The sequence below is a fragment of the Condylura cristata genome, unplaced genomic scaffold (assembly GCF_000260355.1).
Source record: "Condylura cristata isolate star-nosed mole 26May11 unplaced genomic scaffold, ConCri1.0 scaffold00017, whole genome shotgun sequence".
NCBI classification, from domain to species: domain Eukaryota; kingdom Metazoa; phylum Chordata; class Mammalia; order Eulipotyphla; family Talpidae; genus Condylura; species Condylura cristata.
The window spans coordinates 17,012,909-17,026,978 of record NW_004567118.1 but is presented as its reverse complement, the minus strand read 5'-3'; positions in this window follow the sequence as shown (position 1 = coordinate 17,026,978).

The window sequence follows — 14,070 nt, the reverse complement described above, 5'->3', positions numbered from 1 at the left end:
ACGCAATTCAAATAACATATTTTCTTGCTTATTCTTGGTTTTGCCTAACACATGCAAAGGTCTGGAATTGGAAGGCCTGACCCTCCACTTTGTAACTTAGGAATTTTCTTTGTTTTTCCTCCCCCTGGAGAAAGGATTTGGAACCTCCAGCGTCTGGGTTGTTTGTTTTGTGAGATTTATCTTTTAACTGATTGTCAAGCCGTTTGGCATTTTTTTGCTCAAGCACCATTTCCTGCTGGTTGAGGTAAATTAGCAGAAGCCCTAGTCTTGGGTGCAAGACTCTGAGCGCCCCCCCAATTCTTCCTCCCCAAGTGACCCACCACCCCCTCCCCCGAAATTGCTCTTCCATCACCCCACACATGGCAGGAAATAAACGTCCTTCTGCTATGGTCTGCTGACAAAATGGCTGAGCCAGGCGGAGTCTGTTACTCTGTTAAAATTATTTAGACTTCTCACTGTCTCTGCTGAATTTGTTGGGGGGTGGCCGGGGAGCATCCTACACAGTTCTCATTGCATTCAGTTCTCATTCCTACTGCACTCTAGAGGGACTGAGACTGGTGGCGGCAGCCAGGGATTCAGGAAGAGTAGAAGATGGTAAAGTCATTATCCCCAGTCAGGACCTGTGCACAGGCGGTCCAGCCAGTAAAGCCGCCCTTCTGAACTGGGGGTCTGCTCTCCTGGGTGTTGTTTGTGGACTGCCAGGTGTTTATCTTTGGGTTTTTCTTCCCCTTGGGGCTCCTCAAGGATGCTTTAGAGTAAATAAGATTCTAAGAATTGGTCTTGAAGCACTTAGTTCCAGATTCCTCTGTTCTGGCTATGTCGCAAAGCCAAATGGGCTTATAGAGACAGACCCTGGAAGCCTTGCCCTCAAAAATCTGGCACTGGGCAAAACTTGATCTGTCTGGGCCCGGGTGTGCATCCCCTTTGCTTTCCGTGGTGCCTGGCTGGAGGTTGTCATTCCAGAACTATTCCATCAGCAGCTGTCTCTTTATCTTGGTGTGAACTTAGGGGAAACGACTTACTCATGCTTCAGACACTCCTCTGTGTGTGAGATTTTCACATGACTGGGTTCCCCACAACCCGACCTAGTTTAAACAACAGCATACAGTTTTGCTGACAATTTCTTAGGTAGGGTCACAAATATGGGTTATACCACACACTATTCCTTAAAGTCTTTCAAAAATTACCTTCCCAGCATTTCTTCCCCAAAGGTTTCCTATCTGTAACTCTGGCCTGCTCACGCCTCAGCCCCTGACTCCCTCCCTGCTCCCTCTACAAGTTCAGAACTTTAGGTTAAGTAGTAAGCTTATATTTCTAAATGGCATAGGGTCAAAATATGTGCTTTGTAAGTAGTTAGCAGAATGTGGCTTAGATCCAAAGCCAGATTGCTGTATAACAAATCTTCCCAACACCTAACAGCTTAAAACAGTAAACATTTATTATTTCACATAGTTTCTGCAGGTCAAGAATTCAAGAAAGCTTCACTAAGCCATTGTGGCTCAACATCTCAAAAGCAAAATAACCGTTCTCTTACCAGAAAAATGAGTTTACTTGAGAATAGTAAGACTACCATCTGCATAAGCACGATAATCCATAGGCAAATCAGGAGAAAAAAGGAGAGGTGCTTGCTTTTATAGAGGGAGGTTGGGTGAAGCAGTTAAATGCAATTCCTTGGGAGGAAAATAGGCATTCAGGCTGTTGATGACTCCTCACTGGATGAGTTCAGCCATTTCTATGGCAGAGCTGTTGCTGGGCAAGGGAAAAATCTTCCTTCCTGGTAGCAAAGTAGTTTTCATGATCAGAGTGCAAGGTATGATTCTTCTGCTGGCCGGGCAAGTAATAGTGAGCAATAGTGTGTGAGAGCTCCCCCTACAGGTCATGACAGCTGCTCCGTGGTGATTTCCTCGATTGATTCTCACCTCTCCCTTGTATCAGAGGTTGCAGTCAGATGTCAGGGCTGATTCATCTGAAGACTTGACTGGGGCTACAGGAACTTCCCAAAGGGGTTCACTCACTTGACAAGTTGATGTTGGGTGTGGGCTAGAAGCTTCATAGGCCCCTCCACAGCATTCCTTTCATCTTTGTGACAATGTAGCAATGCACTTTCTCCAGAGGGAAAACAAGTGGAAGCTTCATTTTTTGAAGATTTATTTTTTATTTATTTATGCGCAGAAATGCTGGGGCATAGGCCAGAGGTCTGGAGTAGGGGGTTGAGAGGATTCACCAGAAACAGAGTGGGGAGCAAAACTGGCGGATCTACTGAAATACACAGCTAAGGGGAGCAGCAGGCAGGTCAGGAGAGGTCTGCCATGCCATGAGGGTCAGCTCCCTGACCAGGATCAAACACACAGTGCAGTGGCTGGTGATAGCTTGACAGCACTGAGACTTTAACCCCTGCACTACCAGGGAGGCCCAGGAAGCTCCAATTATTTACAACTTAGCCTTCCAAGTTACACACTGTTATGTCTCCCATGTCTCCCGTATCCTGTTGGGTTCACAGACCAGCCTTCTTCTGTGTAGGAGGGACCTACACGGGGCATGTGTGCCATGGGGATACAATCACACCAGCAAAGGATGCCAACACTGCCCACCTGGAATACAGCCACGCTGTCCCTGGGTCAGGCAGATGGCGAGGAGGGAAAGTCGGCATGGGGTATGCCAGCAGGAGTAAAGGACGAAGCCACACACACCCAAAGACACCAGAGAGTACTCATGCTGACCTCTGTGGGAGAACACCCCACCGCTCTGCAGGGCAGCGTGAGAAGGTGGGGGAATCCCAGGGTATCTGCAGAACACCCCTGAGACCAGGGTAGCTACAGTCATGTTGTTTCAAGTTGCATTTTCCTGATGAACAGTAATGTAAATACTTCCTTAACAATTATTGGTCACACTTTCATTTCTAGTCACATATTTAGCTCATCTTTTAATTCAGCTGTATATCTTCTTTTTGACTTTCAAGAGTTCTGTATATAAGTTTATTTCAAGTGTTCTGGATATAAGTTTATTTCAAACAGATGAACATAAATATCCAGATTTTCTCATAGTGTCTGGCTCTTCTCTAAGTTGTTTTAACCATGTCTTGCCACACTCAGCATTTTCTCATTGTCATGAAGTATAGTTTAGCCATGTTTTCTTTTATAGCAGGTGCTTTTTGAGCCTCAGTGAATTCTAGATCAGATCCCCACAAATCAGTAAGAATCCTGAATTTCTAGCAGACCAAGTTTTACTGCACCAATATGGGAAGTGGGCAGTCTTCTTCTGCTCATTGGGATTTGAGGAGAAACCATGAGAACAAGGCAGAATTTTCATTTGGTCATTTCTTTTTCAGTGGGGAAAATCTTCAACTGAAGTGCAACTCTCCACTCTACTATAGCCATCTGTGCATAACAAGACAAAGAGCCCAACCTGTCAAACCACCCACATGGTCCGTACAAAGAGTTCAGCCATAGCCAGCAAGATGCCCAGACTAAACACAATGAACATTCTTATTTTCCTCTCACTCAGCTTCTCCACCCTAAACCATTCCTTCCTTAAAACACATTTCCCTTGACTTTATGCCACCAAACACCCCTAGTCCTATTTTTCCTTTTTCTTTCTTGGTGCACCTCCATGTTCTCCTTTATGACTTTGCCTCTCTACTTGGCAGTTATGCCAGATGTGGTCCTCTCTTCCCCTCCTTCCCCCAGGAAATCTCTCCCATACTTATGGCTTAAACTGCCACCTGGAAACCCCTAAATCTTAGTCTCCAAACTGAACCATTCCCTGAAGACACAGACCCATATTTTCAACCTTCTCCTTGGCATTTCCTTTTAACTGTCCTGTTAGCACCTCAAGGTATCCAAACTTGAACTTGTGATGTCTATCTCCCACTCCTGAACCTGCCTCAAACCTAGTCTTTTTCCTAAATTTTCTCCCTCTTCCAATCAAACAAAAACCTAAGCCCCACCTCTGAAGCCATCACCACACCCTTGGCTTGTCCCCTGGATGCCTCCCTTCCCATGGCCATACCCTATGCCAAGATGATGCCATCTTCTGCCTGGCAAGCATAAAAGCCTCCATACAAGTCTCTCCACCCACCATCACCCAACTTCAATCTGCTCTCCACACATACATGGAGAAGTTGTTCAAACACACGTCTAATTAAACTGTAGTGTCCTAGGTAGGACTGCCTTCCCATGAGGATGCTCAGGGGTCCCTCCAGAGGCGCTTGTCACCCAGCTCTTGTTCTTCACTGTGTTCCCCTTGTCCTTACTTCCCAGCAATACTGGTCTTTCATTTCCACAAGAACACAAAGAGCACAGAGCTCTCTTCCTACCTCCCACACTTACCTTGTGGGACCTTTCCAAGAGCTGTCCTTTTTGCAGGGAACATGCTCCCCGGATTTCCTTCCTTAGGTGGCTTTACTGCCCTGGCAACTGTCACTCCCTCAGGAATGCCTCCCCTTTTTCACTTTCACCCCCTCCCCCCACGGTAGTGGTTCCATCCCACCTGGAACTGCGGAGTGTCAGAGTTTCATCTTTTATACCTTTTACACATTTTACCAGTATGATCCATTCTTACCTGATTTGGGCCTACTTTTCCGACTGATCTGAAGTTTCCTAATTAAGGGGCTGGTGGTATAGCCCCACAAATGCCAGCAAGGTGAAAGAGAAGGAAGCAGGGGAAGGGGAAGGAGGGAGAAGGTGGACAAATGGTGATGTAGTCAGTTCAGATTTGTGACAAATGCAATAAGTTACCAGTCTACCATTTTCTAACATGTAGCAAATCCTTATAAAATAATGTTAGCAGCTTCTCATTTCACACTTCCATGACTTAATGAAGCATTTTATAATTTCTTCTGAAATTATCTATCCATCCAAAGCTACACTTTTGTAAAATGTGTAAAATATTACCTCAATCCATTAAAGTCTACATGTAACATACATAAGCTTTCCTGTTTCAAAAATCTCAGAATCAGATATGAAACAGATATTCCCATTTTCACCAGAACAACTGAACTTTTAGAAGTTCATGAAACTTGAGTCAAATCATAACAAAGAAACTTAATCTTAAATTTCCAATCTTTGTAAAAGAAGATTTATTTATTTATGCATACCAGAACTGGAATACAGGCCAGAGATGTGGTAGGTGAGAGGATTCACCAGAGACAGAGTGGGGCACAGAACAGGGAGATCTGAAATACACTGCTGAGGGGAGCAGCGGGCAAGACAGGAGAGGTCTGCTGCACCATGTGGATCAGCTCCCTGGCCAGGGATTGAACCTGTTCTGCTCCCCCACTCCGTCTCTGGTGTATCCTCTCTGCCCCGATACCTCTGGCCTGCACCCCAGTTCTGGTATGCATAAATACATTTTAAATAATTTTAAAATAATATAATAAATTTTATATCATTTTGTGCCTTTTTCCATCTCAGTTGTAATCCCCGTGGACTAGCCATCACCAAATCACCTGTGTGCCATCACCATAGTCCAGTGCTCTCCCCCCCCCCTTTTTTGATCCCATTCCCCACTCCACCCCTGTAAAGTGTCTCTCATGGGCCCTCCCTGGTGACGCAGAAGGTTAAAGCACAGCACTAAGAAGCTAAAGCCACTGCAGCATGAGTTTGATTCCCCCCCAAGGGGTGATCCACATGGCACAGCAGACCTCTCCTGACCTGCCCACTGCTCCCCTCAGCAGTGTACTTTCTCCATCTGCCTGTTCTGCTCCCCACCCTGTCTCTGGTGAATCCTCTCACCGCCCCTGCACCTCTGGCCTGTCCCCCAGTTCTGAATGCATAAATAAATAAATCTTTAAAAAAAATGTCTCTCATATATAGTTGTTCATTATTATTATTTTCCCCCCTGGTCCTCTATACTCCTGTTATGAGTGAAACTATCGGGTATTTTTCTTTTTCTTTTGGGCTTATTTCACTAAGCATGATCCCTTCCAGCTCCATCCATGTTGCTGCAAAAGGAATGAGTTTATCCTTTTTGATTGCTGAGTAATATTCTAATGTAAAAATAATTTTTTAAGATTTATTTATTTATGCATACAAAACTGGGGGACAGGCCAGAGGTGTGGGGTGAAAGGATTCACCAGACACAAAATAGGGAGCAGAACATGTGGAGGGGAGCAGCAGCCGAGACAGGAGAGGTGTGCTCCTTGGCCTGAGATCAAACTCATACTGAAGCAGCCATGGCTAGCTTCATAGTGCTGTACTTTGATCTGTTGTATCACCAGGGAGGGCCGTAAAAATAAATTTTAAAAAAAAGTGTCTCACCCTCTTGTTAAAGGAAGAAGCCATAGTGACTTCACCTCCAGGAGGGAGAGCTGGTCCATTGATCTGCTATCCCACATGGTTGCTCTTGTTTTCTGGGTCAGACCCGTGGTCTGGATGCACACAGAGGGGTCTCAGCAGAATGAAATCCAGTGTCAGCAGCAAAAGAGATCTTCCAACTTTGGGTGAACAGAGTAACAGAGAGCAGCACTGTGGAAGACCTTGCCGAATCTTCCCACTTAGCAAGCCCAGAAATGCCTACTATGATGGCAGCTGTAGGTTCCACTACCCCACAAGATGTCATGGACCTCACAGACATGTAAGTGAGGCCTCTGCTACCCAGTGCTGAGAAGACACAGTGACCCTCCCTGGCAGCTCTTAAATACCAATATGAGTTGATGGGAACTTCACAACCATTAAAATCCATGGTTTCTGCATTTTTGAATGTGCTCCACAAGGCATCACAAAACTTTCCTTGCCAAGTCTTTTATCTTCAGACTGGACTGTATTTTTCAGAATATAACCAATGACCCACTTCTACCATCTGACCATGGTCACAACCTCTCACCCTCAACTGAATTAGTGCACTGGTCTCCTGCCTGATCTCTCTGTTTCTGTCATTGCCCTGCTGAGTCTGTTCTCAACAAGGCAGCCAGGATGATGCCCATAAAACCCAACTCTCACTTTTTTCCCTCCTCTCCCTTTAAATTCTGCAAAGTCCTCATCAGAAGGAAAAACAAACATCCTCCCATTGCCTTATTCCTAGGAAGAGGGTCTGTGCACCACATGTTCCCTGCACGCCTACAACTCTCCCAGCGCCTCCCGCCCTCACTCCTTCCCCCTGATTTCCTTAGTCTCTCCCAACAGGCTGGACCTTGGGCCCCACACCTGGAATGCTACTTTAAGAGGACTTGAGCCATGTTTCTTCACCTCCTTCAGGTGCTACACAAATGTCGCCTTCTCAGTCATACTTTCCTGGCAGCCCTGTTCCCAACTCTGAGAATTCCAGTTTCCTTAGAGACTCTATTTTTTTTTATGTATTTATTTATGCATACAAGAACTGGAATACAGGCTAGAGCTGCAGGGGTGGCAAGAGGACTCACCAGACACAGAGTGGGAAACAGAGCAGGCAAAAATACCAAAATACACTGCTGAGGGGAGCAGCGGGCAGGTCAGGAGAGGTCTGCTGTGCCATGTGGGTCAGCTCCCCGGCTGGGGGTCCAACTCATGCTGCAGTGGCTAAGGATAGCTTCACAGTGCTGCGCTTAACCCTTTGCCCCACCAGGGAGGGCCCAGATGCTCCATTTTTCCTCCTGAACCCACACCATTTTCTATAGTGCCATCTATTTTCTTGATTTTTTTTTTATTGACTGTTTATTCAACATTCAACTCCCCACCTGCTCTGGTCAGATTTTTTCTTTTCTTCAGATTTCACCTCCTCTTTACCATAATATGTCATGTGAGGACAGGGGTGTGGCCTCCTGCATTCTGATAGCAAGGAGGAGGGAGAAGAGTCCTCATGTCTGTGCAGAGAGCCTGGCAGCCTCTCTGGTGGGATGACGGGGGTGCCCCTCTCTGGCTCCATGTGGCCCTCTGGAGTGGCGCACCACACCCCCTTTGGGAGATGTGCCCTGCCACCCCCAGTGATCTCCTCTCAGACCTAGGCTCTCGCACTCCAGATGGTGTCAGAGTGCCTTTGCTGGAAAACACCTGCTGTTATGCTACAAGAGAATGTATGATTTCTACATCTCTTCAAGGCTGTAGATTGCATAAACAATGCATTATGCTGGGAATTCCAGCCCTGCCCCTTGTAAGAATCTGATGCCACATCATAAAAAATGATGTGAACAGAAACAACTAAAACTTACTGGTGCTAGTTGAAACAATAAGATTGAGAACCTGTTTAAATAATAACACAAAGAGTGTTTTTCTTTTTATGGAAAGATATTTGGTTTTCACATGGGATGGAAACTAAATCCATTTCAGTAAATCCTACTCTAAGCAATGTAGCAAAGTAAAACACCAGGATGCATACCATCCTTTAAATTGATTATACTCTACAGCTAAATATTTTCTAAACACTGTATATAGCAACGCTGACGGCCCTGTTGTAAATTTCTCTACAATGAAGTAAGGTTAAATAAATTAATATATGCACTTAGAATTATGCCTAAATATTGTAAGCTTTATATATGTAAGTCATTTTTGTTCACTATAGAACACAGCTGTGTGTTACATTATGCATTTACTTTCCTTGTGAAAAAATAGTTTACTGTAGCTTTAGTCTAATCTGTCAAGTTTATCCATCAACTACTCCATATATCCAACTTTTGGGGACCTAGATGGATTTACATTGTTGAAACCAAGAAAAATCTATGCTAACATGCAGTTGAATTTCCTAATTAGTTAGAACCCAAACACATTTAATCAGCAAAATCCTTCCTGAACTGAAGATCTTCAAAATCTAGCTAGAGTAGAGGGTTTTGCTTATTTGTCTATTTACTATTTTGCTGTTGAGTTGCTTAGCATATAGATTAGGAGAATGCATTTCGGATATGACAATCTGCATCTCTCTAATTAGGAGTGACAGTGAACGTTTTTCATGTCCTTTGGCCTTGTGGATATTCTCTTTAGTTAACTGATTGTTCTTATCTGCTGCCCATTTGTGAATTGGGTTATTTAATTTTTTGTTGTTGAATTGTATGGGTTTTTTATGTCTTGGATATTAATACCTAATTGCCTATATCATGTGAATATTTTCTCCCATTCAGCAGTGTCTACTTAATTTTCTTGTATTTTTTCTGTCTGTACAGGTAATCCCAATTGTTTATCTTGTTTTACATTCCCTGTCATTAGGGTTAAGTCACCAAAAGAATCTTTATTGTTGATCTCATGAAACATACAGCCAATGTCTTCATGTATGTATTTTATTGTTGCAAGTATCATAACTAAATTTTTAATCCATTTGGAATTCACTTTTGTATATGGTAGTAGGAAGTAATCCAACTGCATTCTTTCATGTGTGGCTTTCCTGTTTTCCCAGTAGCATTTGTTAAAGAGACCATGTTTTCCCATTTTATTTCCCATTTTATCATAGATGCTTTACCATAGATAGGTGCTGGTATGTAAGTGGATTTAGTTCTGGACTTTTGATTCTGTTCCACTGGCCCATGTATCTATTTTTGTTCCAATGCCATATTGTTTTTAATAATGTTGCTTTATATGATAGTTTGACTTTACACAATGTGATAACGTGATACCTCCGTGTCTCTCCTTTTTCCATAAGGTTGCTTTTCCAATTTGAGGGCTTTCGTGCTTTCATGTAAATTCAATATTCTTTGTTTAGCTTCTTTGAAATATACTGCTGGTATATTGATAGGGATTGTGTTAGAATTGTATAACATTTTAGACAAGATAGTCATTTTGACTTTATTGATTCTCCCCATCCATGAGCCTGGATGGCTCATCCTATCTTTCCATCCTCTCGTTGCTATTTACAAAACATAAACAACATTCAAATGCACAAGAAAATTATGAACACAGAATCCATTCAGTACCACCACCAAACAATCTCAAAAACTTAAAGGGATAGAAGACATGCAAAATATTTTCATGACCACAATGGATTGAATTAGTAATCAATGAGTCAGGCAAGATGGGCACAGAATGAAGACACTGGGATCACCTCCTCCACACACACACAACAAAGCCGATGCAAAAATAGCCACAAGCCCCTGAGGGAAAACCTAATTATCATCACACACAATAGACGCATCAGACTTATAGAAAGGGGCAGGAAAAACCGTAAGTGAACTTTGTTTGGACAGATAATGGGGCAGGGCAGAGCCCCTTAGAGCTATTGACTTGAGCACGCACCAACACTGAGTCTCCTAAGATCTAAACTGCACTTGAAAAAGGGGGTGCATGAGCAGGCACCCCAATGGCTGGTGCATTTGGTATAGGGGAACCTAGAACTTCCCTTTTTCCTAGGGACCACCCTGTTACACATTGAGAGAGAGCTATGGAACATGAGTGCACAGAGCAAGGACTGGCTAGTCACACAGAATAACCTTAACCTAAATTGGATCAGAGCATCTGGACTTCCTTAAAGGAGAGACAATTACTAAGCACCTGAGATCATCTGAACCATCTGTTACCCCCACGCCAGGGTGAGAGGTCTTAGAACACTTATCACTCCCTCAAAGAAATGCTTTACAGCAGGAATTTCAAATTCCCAGGTCTGCTGGAAGTAATGCTTTGATGACTATTGCTCCATCATCTTTTATAATGACTACCCCTCACTGGTGGCTGACAAGTCTCCCAACAACTCCGACAAGTACGAAAAACAATAGATGAAAATTCAACACTACTAAAACCCATATAAAATTGGAAATGAGAGGACAGAAGAACCTGGTACAATATAAGAACCAAAACAGCCTGAAAGGAGTCCCAACTCCGGGTGGTTTGTGGAGCATGACAGAAGGGCCTTTCAAGGCAATGCTGACGGAACTTACAAAAAACACCGGAGGATATAAAACAGCCATAGGATAAAATCAATGAGAATATGAGGCAGCTGCTTTCAGAAATAATGGAAAGAAACACTACAGCTGACTTAAAACACACAAATAAGTCAAAGCAATGGAGAGAGGTGATGAACTTGAAAGCACATATTGGAGAATATTAGAACAAGGTAGAGAAAAAGGAACTTTAAAAAAAAAAAAATGAAAACACCCTAAGAGCTCTCTGGGACAATGTAGGGAGGAATCTTACATGTATAATGGGGATGCCAGAAGGATAAGAAAAAGAGAACGGCATAGAAAAGCCATTTTTTAAAAAATACTCTCTGAAAACTGTTGTGGTATCATTATCAGGGTTAAAAACTAAATCTCCATGCGTTGCTAGCCATTAAGTTGTGAGGCTTGAGGGGATAAGGAGAGTGGGTGGGAGTGCCCTGAGATTGGGCCAGCAAGCCCAGCAAGTTCCAGGTGGTGAGTCCAACCCAAGGCTAGATACCTTAGCAAATCACTGGAGTGTAAACGGAGCCTCAGGACCCTCTCTCAGTGCAGACAACCTCCCCCTACCAGCTGCTTCTCTCAGCAGTGTATTTCAGTAAGTCCCTTTTTCTGACGTTCACACTGTCTCTGCTGAATTCTTTCACCCCTGTTCCTCAGGGCTACACCCTGATACTTCCCCACAATAAAAGCCATTCACTCTGATCAATAAAGTTTATGAATTTCTTTCCAGAGTCATACAAATGACTAGTACTAGAAAGGCGAGTAGAGGCATCACTGTAGTATATACAGACTAGGGACCTCCTGGTGGCACAAGGGGTTAAGCTGCAACACTGTGAAGCTATCCACAGCCCTACAGCAACAGTTTGATCCCCCCATGTGGGAGGTGACCCACAACCTCTTCTGTCTCACCTGCTGCTGTGTTTCAGTCAATCTGCCTGTTCTGCTCCCCACTCTGTCTCTAATGAATCCTCCTACCCTCTCCCCCACTTCTCTGGCTGTACCCCAGTTTTTGTGTGCATAAAAAATCTTTAGAGTATACAGACTATTACTGAACGAATAATAAAGGGATTTTTTTTAATTAATTTATTTATGCATACAAGAGCTGGGGAGTAGGCCAGATGCTCAGGGTGGAAGGATGAGAGGAGTCACCAGAGACACAGTGGGGAGCAGAACAGGCAGATGGACTGAAATACACTGCTGAGGGGAGCAGCGGGTGGGACAGGAGAGGTCTGCCAGCCACGTAGGTCAGCTCCCTGGCCAGGGGTCAAACTCAGGCTGCTGCTCTGGTAGCACTGAGACTTAACCCCTAGGCCACCAGGGAGGCTCCACCATACATTAGCTTTTCAACAGCACTTTAAAAACAGCTCTGGCTTTAAGACAACTACTTGATTTTGTTTGAAATGTCGAGAGTCAGGAATTTTGGATGTGTCTGATTGGGCATAGAGACTCTAAGCTACACAAGGTCGGCAGGGATGGCTGAGGTTAGGGCACTTCCAGATGCCCCTACACACATGCCATAGGGTCAGTGCTCTTTCTTGGCCTTTTTCTCTGTTGGCAGGTGTTTTACTCTACAAGGCATCTTCCCTTAGCTTGGACTTCTCATGGCAAAATGTCATCAGTGTAGTTACATTTCTTACATGGCAGGTCAGGGCTCCAAGAGAACAAGATAATTCCTTCTGTCTTAAAGACTTGCCTAGAAATAGGATAGCTTCACATCACAGCTTCACACATTTCATTGGTCAAAGTATAGCCACATTCCAATCCAGATTCAGTGAGGGGGAAAGAGACCTGCTTCTATGGGAGAAGTATTATAGTATTTAAAGACTTCCTTAACCTGTCCTCACTCTACTACTGGTACTAATTTATGTAACTTAAGCTTATTTTTTGGGAAATGAGAAAAATTCAAGTTTCCCTGAGCAAATCAGAATTTATATGTATGGAGAAGAAACTGAAGGACCAGGCTTAGAAATTATCAGGAACTGGCCCTCCCTGGTGGCGCAGCTGGTTGGAGCACTGCACTGTGAAGCCAAGCTGTGGCTGCTTCAGTGAGAGTTCCATCCCTGCCCATGTGGTGACCCACATGGCGCGGCAGACCTCTCCTGACCCGCCCACAGTGCCCCTCAGCAGTGTACTTCATCAATCTGCCTGTTCTGCTCCCCACTCTGTTCTGGTGAATCCTCTCAAAATCCCTGCACCTCTGGTCTATACCCCATTTCTGTATGCATAAATAAATAAATCTTTACAAAAAAGAAATTATCAGTTAACTGATAATTCCATATGGTGTTCCATATGGCCCACAGTAGGAATCTTTTACCACATCAGCTATAGAAGATGGAAAGTCTGGTGAGTATGACCCCACAGTAGTATATAACCTACATCCATTCCTTCTGTCATTGCGTCAGGAGCCCTGGGAGAGGGCATCCAGTTAGAAGGTACAATTCCAAAAGGTTGCACTGGCATCAACTGCATCAGCTACGTCCCTGTGTTACTGTTGCTATGGCAGGGGGTGTACTTGAGCAACCTTCCATCAGGACACCATGTAGGAATATTTCAGGAACCGTTAGGAATAGGTATCATTTGTTGAGAAAATTCTCAATGCCCCTTACAAGTAAAGATGATGAATAAAATCTGTGTGAGGAAAGTTGAGGTGATTTATATATGATGGTAATTTATGTGATTTATACAATGATTGTACCACCGCTCCACCATACTCATGTGTTGAAGCTTTAACACCCAAACTTGCAGGTGGGATCTTTGGAGACAGAATGGGACCATACTTAGAGATGCGATCCTATTAAGTTGATGCCATTAAATGGACCCTAATCCAACATGACCGGTGTTCTTATGAAGAGGAGAACTTTTGAGACAGAGACATATATACAGCCTGTGAACATAAAGGCGGAGATAGGGCATGCCTCTAGAAGCCAAGGAATTTCAAAATTGCTAGTAAACCACCAGGAGCTGGAGGGCAACTGGAACATTCTCCCTCTCAGGAGGAATCAACCATGTGAACACCATGATCTCAGACTTCTGGCCTCCAGAGCTCTGAGACAGCAATAAATTTCTGTTGTTGAAGCTTGCGGTTCTTTATTATAGGAGTTGTATTAATCAAGGGTCTCCAGAGAAATAGAACCAATAGGATAAGGATGTTTGTATATATAAAAACAGACAGACAGGCAAAGACATGTAAAGAGACAGATGTGTCTTTTAAGCCATCGGCTCATGTGATAAAGGTTGACTCATTTAAATTGTGCAGAGCAGGACCTTCCCTGTGGTGCAACAGGTTAAACCACAGCACTATG